The sequence below is a fragment of the Arvicanthis niloticus genome, chromosome 30 (assembly GCF_011762505.2).
Source record: "Arvicanthis niloticus isolate mArvNil1 chromosome 30, mArvNil1.pat.X, whole genome shotgun sequence".
In the NCBI taxonomy this organism is placed as follows: domain Eukaryota; kingdom Metazoa; phylum Chordata; class Mammalia; order Rodentia; family Muridae; genus Arvicanthis; species Arvicanthis niloticus.
This window is the reverse complement of record NC_133438.1, coordinates 9,897,467-9,909,348: the sequence shown is the minus strand read 5'-3', so window position 1 is coordinate 9,909,348 and position 11,882 is coordinate 9,897,467. Positions and strand designations below refer to the sequence as shown.

Below are 11,882 nucleotides of genomic sequence, written 5' to 3'. Positions count from 1 at the left end.
AGACTGATGGGATCAGGATGACATAAACTGACTCATCTGCCTTATTATGTACCACTCTGTCCTTGGGGGAAGCTTTTTATGGGACAAACCTGGCTCATGAGTTCAGAAGGTAAGAGTGGAGGAAGTACTACAGTCTGACAAGCTAGACAAATTGTTATCAGCTACCCTTTAAGCTGATTGGTTCTGAGTGAGGTAAGAGGGTGGTGGACAGGTGTTGAACAAAGGAGTTTCAGAGTACTGAGATAACAGAACATAAAAAATAAAACTATAGTGTTATGATCTTTTAGGAGAACTTTTTATTGGGTATTATATTTACATTTCAGATTTTATCCCATTACCCCACTTCCCCCCACCACCCAGAAACCTCCTATTCCATCCCCCCTCCTCATGCTTCTATGAGGCTGTGACCCCACCTACCCCCCACCCTCACTCCCCTCTCCCCACCGTCACATTCCCCCGACTCTGTGTTCAGCCTTCATTAGACCAAGAATCTCCTCTGCCACCAGTTCCTGAAAAGGCCATCCTCCCCTACAAATACAGCTGGAGTCATGGGTCCCTCCCTATGTGATCCCAGGCTGGTGGTTTAGAACCTGGGGAGCTCTGGTTGATTGGTATTGTTGCTCTCCTCATGGGGACACAAACCCTTTCTGTTCCTTCAGTCCTCTCTCTAACTTCTCCATTGGGAAACCCCTTAATCAGATCAGTGGTTAGCTGTGAGCATAGTCCTCTGAATGTGTCAGTTTCTGGCAGACCTCTAAGGAGACAGCTATATCATGTTCTTGTCAGCATGCACTTCCAGCCATCCACATCAGTGTCTAGCTTAGGTGACTGTACATGGGATGAATACCCAGGTGGAATGGTCTCCAGATGGCCTCTCCTTCAGTTTCTGTCCCACGTTTTGTTTTCACATTTGCTCCCTTGAGTATTTTTGTTACTCCTTCTAAGTAGGACTGAGGCATCCACACTTTGGTCTTCCTTCTTCATGAGCTTCATGTGGTCTGTGAGTTGAGTCTTTGCTATTCCAAGTTTTTGAGCTAACATCCGCTTTTCTCAGTGTCAGCCATGAATAATTACTTCTGTGAAGTGGAGTTTGAGAACCTTATGGAACCTTAAGGAACATGGAGACTAAATAGAAAATGGCAGTAGTTATCTTTAAAGGTGCAGGTCTCTACACCAACTTTCTTCTCATTTTTCATTTGTCCTTCAAAACATAATGATTGTTCTAAATAAGGACAAGAAAGTTTTATTGATGAAATATGGTAACTATACCTTGGCATAGATACTTATGGGCTTTGTGAATTTTCGGGTGATTCTGGTTGATGAACCTCTATCTTTCCACAAAAACTTAAGGGATTTATGATTTTTCAGCATAAACAGTTACTAAGATGATTGTTTGCAGGCCCAGACAAACCATCAGTTTCTGCTGTTCACCTTGACATATCTGTTGTTGTTGCCTAATTCGAATAAACATTCTGTTTTGCTGGACTCTAGTGCCTGCTTGGGTTGTTTTGTATTTTAGCATCCAGCACCTCCATTTCAGATATCAAAATGCTCCTGACATCTCTAACACCTTTCAGCATTGTTGACTGCAACACACTTTTCTATCTTTGTCTATTTTCTACTCTTTGTCAGTAGTTTTGTCTGCAGGTATCCCAGGATTCTGGAATCTTTAAGATATTGTGGTCTTCGAGCCAATTTAAGCATCACTTCCATAGCCTCTTACTGTATATTCTCTCTGGATCTACATGCAGGAACAACCTTGCCACATACTTGTCGTCTCAGAGTGTGATTATATCTCTGTATTTTATCTATGACTCTAAAGCCACAACCTTGTGCCTGAAGCTGAGAAGATCTCTGAATTGCTGTATCTATAATTGTTTGCTTTTAGCAATTTATCAATGTAGCAAATTAGATTGCTAAATCTAAAGCTGTATCCAAATTATCCCCTCATTCAAATACATATTCACCAGCTTTTAGTTTTATTTGTTTGCTTTACTGCCTAAGGTTAGGTATTCTAGAACTCAATCTGTACAGCAGGCTGTCCTTGAACTCAGACATCCTCTTATTCCTGTCTCTCATGTGCTGAGATTAAATGCATACACCATCACACCCTGGCTTAATCTTTTTCTTAGTTCCCTTAAGAAGTTGTATGCTTACCTGGGTCTGGTCTTGTCCTGAGGTCAATTCTCCCTTTATTACCCTTATCATATGGACTTTTGATATTTTTTCCTGGTTCTCTTTTCCTCCTCAAACTTTAAATTTTGTGTTTTCCTTGTATGCTTTCTCCTTTTATTTATGGATCTATATAAGGCTGGCCACTAATAACCAAGCTACACAATAAATACTAGGTTGTTTTGAAATGCCCTCTGAAAAGGCTGTTAATTCACAACTTCCCAATTTAGCCTCAGACATAATTTTTGCACAAGTGGAGAAAGCCACCATGTTCTTTCACAAAATATCAACAAGAGTCTCTAGAGCACATATAAATATAATTTTTTCCGAAACCTCTTGAGCCAAGTGCCTATGGCACAAGTTATTCTCAGTACCACTGTCTCCCATGACCATCTACCTATAGTCCTTTAAGTGATGGTTAGTGTGTTCCACTACATTCAGAACCAAAAATTCCCAAAGGCCACAATCCTCCAAAAAACATGGACCAGCATAGCACAACAATAACCAAGTCCTTGGTATCAATGTTTGTCTTTGTTGGGGCTTCTATTTCTGTGAAGGGACACCAAGATCACTGCAACTCTTATGTGGGGCAAAAATCTCGCGGGCGGGGGGAAGGGAGTCTGGCGACAGAGTCTCAGGGTGGTCCGGCATCAGGGCTTCCCTCGCCGCCAGCGGAGGATCCCACATTCACGCAGCTGTCGGTGGGCGGGCTGGCGGCTGCATCGGCAAGGTTCCAGGGTTCCAAAAGCTGGGAATCAGGCGGAGAGACCATGGACACGTGGAGTCCGGTTTTCCAAAGCTTTTATTGTTCATGACATGGTGAATGGGCGCAACTGATACCCCCCCCCCCCAAAAGCCAGGGGAGACCAGTCTTATAGGGAAGGGAGAAAGGGGAGGGAATAACTTAATTAGCTACGCCCCTGGCCTTTTGATAATTCATTAATATTTAAATCTCTGGAGGTGGAGACTTGTTAGTCACACCCTCTACCTGTCCTATGTGACTGAAGGTAACAGGTTAAATGGAGTTGCCTCGTCCAAGGCCCAACATCCCACCCTCTTTTCTTTCATAAAAGGAGGGGCAAGTCTGTTAATGAGAGATGTGGACCACGTGGAAGTAGTCTGGAATCTGGGAACTCGGGGAGATAATATGCCGTCCCTGACAGGCAATGTCCTGTTGGGTCCCCTGGCTATCTCAAACCCAGCGCTCTATCAAGGGGGCCTGGGAACAGGGCTAAACATCCTACCATCCCTAAAAGGGTCGGGGTTTAAAGCCCGTTCAACCAGGCTATGTCCAAACCATGTCTTCACGGCCCAACATCTCACTGTTTTTAGTGAAAATTTTGGATGAGGTGGTCAAAATAAAACACTGTGTAGGCCAGAGGGTGTAGCATAACTAAGTCAAGGGTAATGGGAATTGAGGGTAGGGTTTGGAAGGCAGGGAATCATTGAAACAATTAAATACAGATTGTACAGTTTGAGGGTAATGACATCTGATTAATCTAAATAGACATTATGTTTTCCTCACTAACATGTAACTTTAGCTATGTGACTTTGGCAAAAGAGTTCATTTGTAGCTGGAAGGTCTGGATCTGTCTTCTGTAGTGAGCATCTCTGGGTTTTGGCGTGCATCTCTGGAGCCTGGTGTGGGTCTCTGGATCTCAGCATGTTTTGGGGTCTTCAGTCAGATGAGATGACTGGAAGAAGGTAGCTTGGCAGGTTTCAGGAGGTGGTGCTGTCACTGGATCTCAGCGTGTCTCTGGAGTCTCAGGGGGTGTGGGGACGCTCCTAATGGTGTTTCAGGAGATCAGATCTCTTCCCAAGTGGTAGTGTTACAGCTCTTATGACAGAAACTCTCTGACAATGGAATAATTCTTACACACCTTTATTCCTTCTGGATAGGGTTCTTATATACAGTCTTGGGTTGGGTCAGGGTCTGACAGCAGGTACTTCCTATTGGCTTGGTCTGAGAGCTTGGGGATATCTTATGTACATGTGGGAGGGCTTGGAGTGCTGCTCCTACATGACTGATGGCCACAGACTTTTCTGTGGGAGGCTGGGGTGGGGGTGGGGCTATAGCTATGTGAAAGGAGCCAGGGGCCCAGGAGCATGGCCAAATGTCTACTGTCCCTGAGGGTCACCTGGGTTTAAGGCCTGTGCTCGACCAGGTATCCAACTGCCTCTCACAGCCCATCATCCCACACAGAAGAAGATTTATCACTGCTGCTTTTAACGATATACTTTTATCAAGATGCCCTCTTAATCAAGACTTTTGATCCTATGCCTAATTTGATTGTAAAGTGCTATGACATGGAAGTAATGACAAACACTAATATAATTAGGAGAGTTGAAACTCAGCTTAGAGTGTGAGGGATGACAACCTGAGACAGGCAATAGCAGGTTTCAGTAGCCAGATCAGCATTACACTTTACTAATATATTTTACTGTGTAATGTAGTTTAAAGGAAGGATTAGACTTATGGACAGATGTACTATACTGACGGTGAACATTATTCTGCCATGTTTTTATATATGTTTGTTTTTATTTTAATTAATATGTAATAATAACATTTCTCCTCTCTCTTCTTTCTTTAATCCACTAAATATCCCACTGTCTCACTTCCTCTGAAATTCAGGACCTCAATTATTTATTATTATATCCATCCACCTACATTTCCATAAATATAAAACTATTAGAGTTAATTTCATGTTGTTTTTATGTATGTAATTTCAATGATTGCAAATTGCTATTATAAAACCAATTAAGGGGTTCTGCCCTGATAAATCCTAACTCTCCCCCTCTCTTGAAAGTTAGAAGAAACTTTAAGAAAACAAGGCAGAGGTATTATAACAAGCATAAATTTATGATTGATAATTTTTTAAACAGAATATCTGTTGTGTTGGAATTTTTTTAAAACAAAAACATCTGAAGAGACTGTTCTTATACATTCTGAAGCTCAGACAAGAAATAGTTGTGAACCAAAAATTATGTGCATTCATTTATACACAGAAATTGTTTATTTATCTACCATAAGAACATGTTAGAAACCCCAAATGCCTGTTCCCATCTCTGTTCTATCATAGTGAACAATACAGATATTGATTTTACTAACCTTTTTCTCCAAAACAAATTGTGTAAGCCTGGCTAATTCCAGATGAGAAGAAACTTATTTATATCATATGTCTGAAAGTGTAGGGTATGTTTGATGAATTTGCACAGGTTGAGAACAGAAGATCAGATATGATCAAAGTTGTCAGAAACATGGATCAGAAGAACTCACATAAAGACAAGTAATGAGATAAAGCTGGAACTTAAAATGTTTCCTTATGCATAATATCATAGTAAATGGCACCAAGCTTCCAATACGTGGTATTTGAGGAGACATTGAGAATGTCTCCAATACACAGAGTATGTGGATCAAGAAAGCAAAATATACTTCAGATTTATTTTTATTGGTTTTAAGTTTTGTACTCATGTTTTAGTGCCTGGGGATTTAAAAAGAGGACATTGCATTCCTGGATTTGGAGTTACAGTCAGAGGTTAGCTAATGCATGGAGGAGCTTGGACTTTAACTTTGTGAGAAAAGAACAAATTTGTAACTGCTGATCCACCTCTTCAGCAATGAAGAAATTACTGTCCATGTTGATTCTTTAACATTTACAGAAGTGAATTTTATCAGCAACATTTAGAGAGAGAGACAATACAAAGCACAAAATTGTAATAGTCAAATATAAATCATACATACAGAAATGCATTCTCTATGTGAAGTGAAAATGGTTTAAGATGATTTATGTAATGAGTTCATACTGCCTGCCTGTTTTGCATTGATTCATGAGGAGACTCCGGTGGCAGGTTTGAATCACATTTCATTTGTTTCCATTTTGAAAATGTATGCAGAGCTATATCCAAAATAGAAATTCCTTTGAGCTATGAACCCACCACTTGCACATTGAAAGATGTTAAAGGTATATGTCTGAATTCAAACTGTAGGTATGATTAGGGAAAGAACATACAATGTCACATACTCACAAGGTAAACAGTAAATGCAGGGCATAACTTACCTTCTATTTTAAAATAACAGATTGCAGTATAGAATGCAGCAGAGCAAAGAAACATACGATAAAAACATAGACTCCCATCAAACAGGTATAGTATTTACTTCATGGTAAAACACCCCAAATCCAGAAAGCACAAGACAAAGGAATTTGCTGCTTTTTTATTTAATTACCTTTACCTGAAACCTAATTTTTACTTAATTTTCACTAGTGTTTATAATATAACTATGTCACATAATCATGCAAATATATAGCTTTTTGTATGAAGAAAATAATTTAGATATATTATTTTACTAGATTGTGAACAAAATGACACATGCAATCACACACACACACACACACAGTGAACACATTCATTTGCAGCACAGGTATATGCATCCTTTCATGCAAAAGACTCTGCACTTGTCATGACTGTTATTATGCAGACAATTCTTTCAGAATAATTTTATAACCATGTTAGGAGTGACCAGAAGCTTTCAGTTTAGCTCTTGGCTAGAGGCTTTGGAAAAATATTCATTTTCAAGGGCAGGCAGAAGGTGGATGCCTGAGAGTCATGGCTAATGAAGAGAAAAGGACAAATAGTGGGGAAAAACAAAGATGACATTGCAGTCACATTCACCAGAGACCAGCTGGGATTATAAATAAGAGTTACTAAGATTTGACACAGAGAAGAGAGATTATATAAAAGGATACAAATGTGCTGACCAAGAGAAGGATGGTTTTAGTTGCTCTGGATGTAGGGGAGGTTCTGGAAGAAACATTTATACTGGGCATTTGTTTCATCCTTTGCTTGTGCCTATACAGGGTTAGAACCATGAAGCTGCTGGCGTATAGCATCATTCCTAGGAAAAGTATGTCAGGACCTGACAATAATGCTGCATACAAGATGTCACTGGTTGGATTATGACGTACAGAATGGCAGTATATATAAGATTTTAGGTTTGTTGTACTTTCATTGCTACGTTTTGCCCTCATGTGCACAAGATTAATACTGCTTATAATGAAATGAATCACCCAGTTCAGGTACACAGAATAACAAATGCACTTGTGAATTTTTCCTTTAAGCTCTGAATATTTGGAGAACCTGGGACTGATGATTATGGCCTGGAAGACACTGAGGAAGGAAGTGCTGCCAATACAAACACCTCTAACTATTCTGTGAAAGGAGAAAATCAATTTGCATCCAATATCATTGAGGAAGTCTTTCAAGCCGAAAGCCGCCATTGTCTGGGGTACGCCTTTGGACAGTATTGTGAAGATGTTGGCTACAATTAAGTGCATCAGAGTGCAGTCTGATGGCCTCAACCTGCCCCTTGTTAAGTAAAGAAACACATAGTGGTAGAGGAGAGAGAAATTAGCCAAAACTCCAATCATAGTCTGAGACAAGATGATCACTCCTACAGACAATTCACTGGCACTCATGTAGTCAGTTTTTCCTCTCACTGAGGATACTCAATTAAATGACAAGGCTGTGGCCACTTGTAATGTATCACAAGGTACACAATATTCTCTATCCTAAATGAGTTCATAAGATATATTCAACCTGTAGGGCGTCTTCCACTTTGGCATCAATTGTACAGATGAAAGCTACTGAATGTGGCACAAATCACACAAATATTTGCATGTTCATACTCTCTTGAATATACAAAAAGACAAAAATTTCCCCTTAACACTTCAGGCACAAAATATCTTCACATACTCACCTAATTTCTGAAACACATCAATGTCTTCATTGAAACAATTGGACAATAATCAAATGTCATACGTTGGGAAATAAGGACAAACCCATGCAAAATGTGGTTAGATGGTAACCAAATCAGTTTTCATTTAAGATCCTAGATAATCTCTTTATTGATACCCAAATAATGTGGTTTTCTAACTAATGAAATAAAAATTGTGTTTTGTAAATTAAGGGTATAACTCCAGCATGCAATGTCATTAGTGACAACTTCAAACAGTAACACTGGTGGAAAAGTGATTCCTATAATAATAGATACTACTGTTTAGAATATTTTAGGTTCAGAGTGAAATGTAGGAGTGAGAGAAAAGGATAACCCAAAGAACCTAATTTTGTGATCAGTGTTCCCATTTTTAGTTTCCTTAAGAACGTTTTCCAACATGTGAACACATGACTTACTCCTAATGGCTGAAGGCAGGAAGAAATTATATTTATAAATGCCTTCATTTAAATACCCTTGTTATGCCCACAGGAAAAATATTCCTGACATCTTAATCAATTTGTGCATTTTGAAGCTTGTGAGGATTTTGTTTCCATTAATTACATCCTCATTCTGAGGAAGAGGAAGTTTTGGTCAAATGAGATCTTTATTTACCAGTCAAGACTGCATTGCTTTATGAAACATATTTTACTCCTTATTACAAGCATAATGGTATAAGAGTTGTAAGCCTAGAAGTTCTGAATATATATTTATTAGAAGAAAGCACAAGTTTTTATTACTGTCAGTTTGTTGCTTTGAGAACTTTTAAATCTGATTTTAGCTATGAAAGTTATTTCCAAATATTTCATAGAAAACTTTGTACAAATCGAAGTGTACCATGTTAAATCTGTGACAGAAACAACATACTAATGAATCATCTATTAAGAGTTTATAACCAAGTCCATCACTGCCTATGTTCCCCACTGTGGAGAAGAGCTCAAAGAAGACTAAACCTCATACATATAAATTTCCCACAAAGCCAAACAGAGTTACCAAATATAAAGAGCTTCCTTTATCAGGGGCCGTCGTGAAAGTTCCTCATAAAGAAAACTCTTCTTCCTTTTAAAGAAACAATATGTGACCTCAGAAGCACCAGAATTCTCTTCCAATAGGACAGAGCTCAGAAATCACTAACAATAAAGAAAAGGATAAATTAGAATCAGAATGCAGTGCTTCTATGAACCCACTTCTCATTTCTCCTTGATCCATTCTTTAGGAGTTTCTGTGTATCTTCTGTGGCGTTGGCATAATCCACATTGAGTCCAATGTCCTAATGTTTCCTATGATCACTTATGAATACTCACACGTTACCTTTTTTTCCTCTGCTCCCAAATTGCAGTCTGTTACACTCTTTCTCTTCCTACATTCCTGCTTTCAGCATGATGGCCCCAAGAAGGGCATATGGAAGGTAGAACCCTGTGTCTCAGATATGTATTTATGATTCTGTTAACTCCCCTCCCCTCAGACCTGCAATTATGATTTTATTTGCAGTAGCAATGGCCATTGCATGTAGGGCTGAGCAGGCTAGGATGTTGCTCTGAAGTTTTCTCCCCTGGTGACTATTAGTGAAGTAGAGTTACAAGTTCCAGCCATCAGTTCTTAAGAGAATATTGTAGATTTCAGAGAGGTGGTTATTTGCTCTGTTCTCTAGAGGTCACTAGGTCTGACCTTTAGAGTTGAGGAAATAATGTAGCCTCTCTGAGGTCTACAATTGAGACATGCATGTACCTTGTATTTCTTGATTATTTGAGAAGTTCTGTACACAAATTTCATTATACCTTCCTCATCTCAGGTAGAGTCATCATCATATATAGAATGAAAATCCAATGACAAATATATTCTTTGATATTTTGAAAGTGAATCATAAAAAGAACCAGATGCTATAAATTCACAGTAGTATTTACTGAATAAATTCAAGTTGCCCAAAGTAATTTGTTATTATTATTTTTTACAATTGTAGCCAATGACCAATTGTTATTTTATGAGAAAATACTATTTATCAACTTTGGCATTACTAAGTGAAATGAAATAGAATTTTAAAGACAGCAAATATGTATGTCTGGACAATTCTGCTGTAAGCAGAATGATTTATTAAATGAATTTTAATTAATGTATTAAATCAAATATCATTTCCAGACATCACTTTTTTTTTCTGAGTTATTGGCATGTGATAACTGAGGCACCTGAACACCAGAGAGTGTTGACATTCCTAATACTTGGTGATGATAACTAGTTAGTAAGAACACATTTCTAAAGGCACCATTCACTAATGATATAGTGCATAGAAAACTAAACATAAACTCTCCATAACATACTCTCACTATACTCTGCATGGTAAAGTGCTGACTTTCCAGACAAGTGGTGCTGACTGGTTCAAGAGTGGCATGGCTGTTATAGGAGTAACCAATCACTTAAAAAATGGATATGAGGCCTGTTTGTTATTTGGGATTTCATATCTGATACAGTGAACTTAGTCAAAAGTCAGAGACTGAGGATATCATAGGCCCTATGTTGAATCATGAGTCATGCTTTTAAACCTTTTAAATATACTTGTAACCATGTTTTCTTTCTCTCCATCTTTTAAGTTTATTTTTATTATTTTTTTGAGTTTTCCAAGGTAGAGATAAGTAAGGACTTTTCTTTCTTTTTAAATATGTTTGTATCTGAGGGAAGTATCTATGCTTTCACATATTCCCAGGGGAAGTCACATAATGAAGAGAACCACTTGACAGGGGCAGAACAGCTAGAAAGAAAAAATCTTAATGGTTCACACAATAGTTGACTATAGTATATATAGCTATTTCATGTAATACTGTGTAATATATCTGCTTACAGTAACGGAAGTTCTATATTCCTTAAAAAGTCACAAAACAACTAACTAAGCTGAGGTAGCTTATTGCAGAATACCATTTTATACTCGGCAGACAGTGGGAAACCAATAAGAAACTATTTCTCTAAGAAGTTTGGGATAATAAATGGGATCTACCACAGGACACATAGTTTCCAATGTAGTAACTGATGGATTAAAAGTAATATTGCACACCCTGAAGACAATGCATTTAAGACTACATCAAAAATACATGTCCTTTTGTCATAGCTTTCTTTGGATTGCTTTGATAAAACAACAAAAGAAAATTCAGAAGGAAACTTGTAGAGTGCATCATGAAGAGAAGTCAGGGCATACTAAAGGTCAGAGGACTAATTGAAGGAGTCATATTTATTCTACAACATGGGTCCTGGAGAATGATGTAAAGTCATCAGGCCTACTGCCTCACTCTATTAACATAGGCCTGGTCAGGAAAGCTTCCAGATTCCATAAAATGTACAATCTTATCTAGGCCTAGATATTTTTTCAGCATCTGAGACTTACTGCTGAATAAGTTCACTTCTTTTATGGTCTTTCTGAAGTCTGGCTGGATGGTAAACTCAGCTGTTTGGGCTCTAACTCCTCTCAAAGCTGACTGACTCATTCTGGCTTCAAACTAACTCTGGCCATCTTTTGAGCTCCTTCTCATTCTCTGGCTTAAATTCTGTCTTTGCTTTTGTCTAGTTTGTTCTCTCTGGAAACTGTCTCTGTACAACTCTCCCTGTAAAACTGCTTAATTTTTTTCTTTTCTCTTTCCCTGAACTGCTCTCTTAAGTAGCTTCCCTTTCCAGTCTCTTCTCATGAGACTTGGACATATCCCATTCAGTTAAATCTTTCTCCAATTCACCACTTTGTCTGCTACTCAATTAGACATCAGTTTCAAACGTGGATGCTTCTATCTTCAAACTAAATTCACCTTCATATTATTGGGATTAAAAGTGTATACTAACAGGGTCTGTCTGCCTTCCAGCCAGAAGAATTAAAGTTGTGTGCTAAGGGATAAGCCATACCACAACTAGAAACATTTTTTTTTCCAGTAAGTAACACAATCTCAGGGTTCACAGTGTGATCAAA

The 11,882-nt window shown here is 38.4% G+C and overlaps 1 pseudogene; it reads right to left on the bottom strand.

The window, feature by feature from the left end:
- Positions 1-6,700: 6,700 nt before the first annotated feature.
- LOC143440679 (vomeronasal type-1 receptor 4-like) lies at positions 6,701-7,690 on the bottom strand (annotated as a pseudogene).
- Between the last annotated feature and the right edge of the window lie 4,192 nt (positions 7,691-11,882).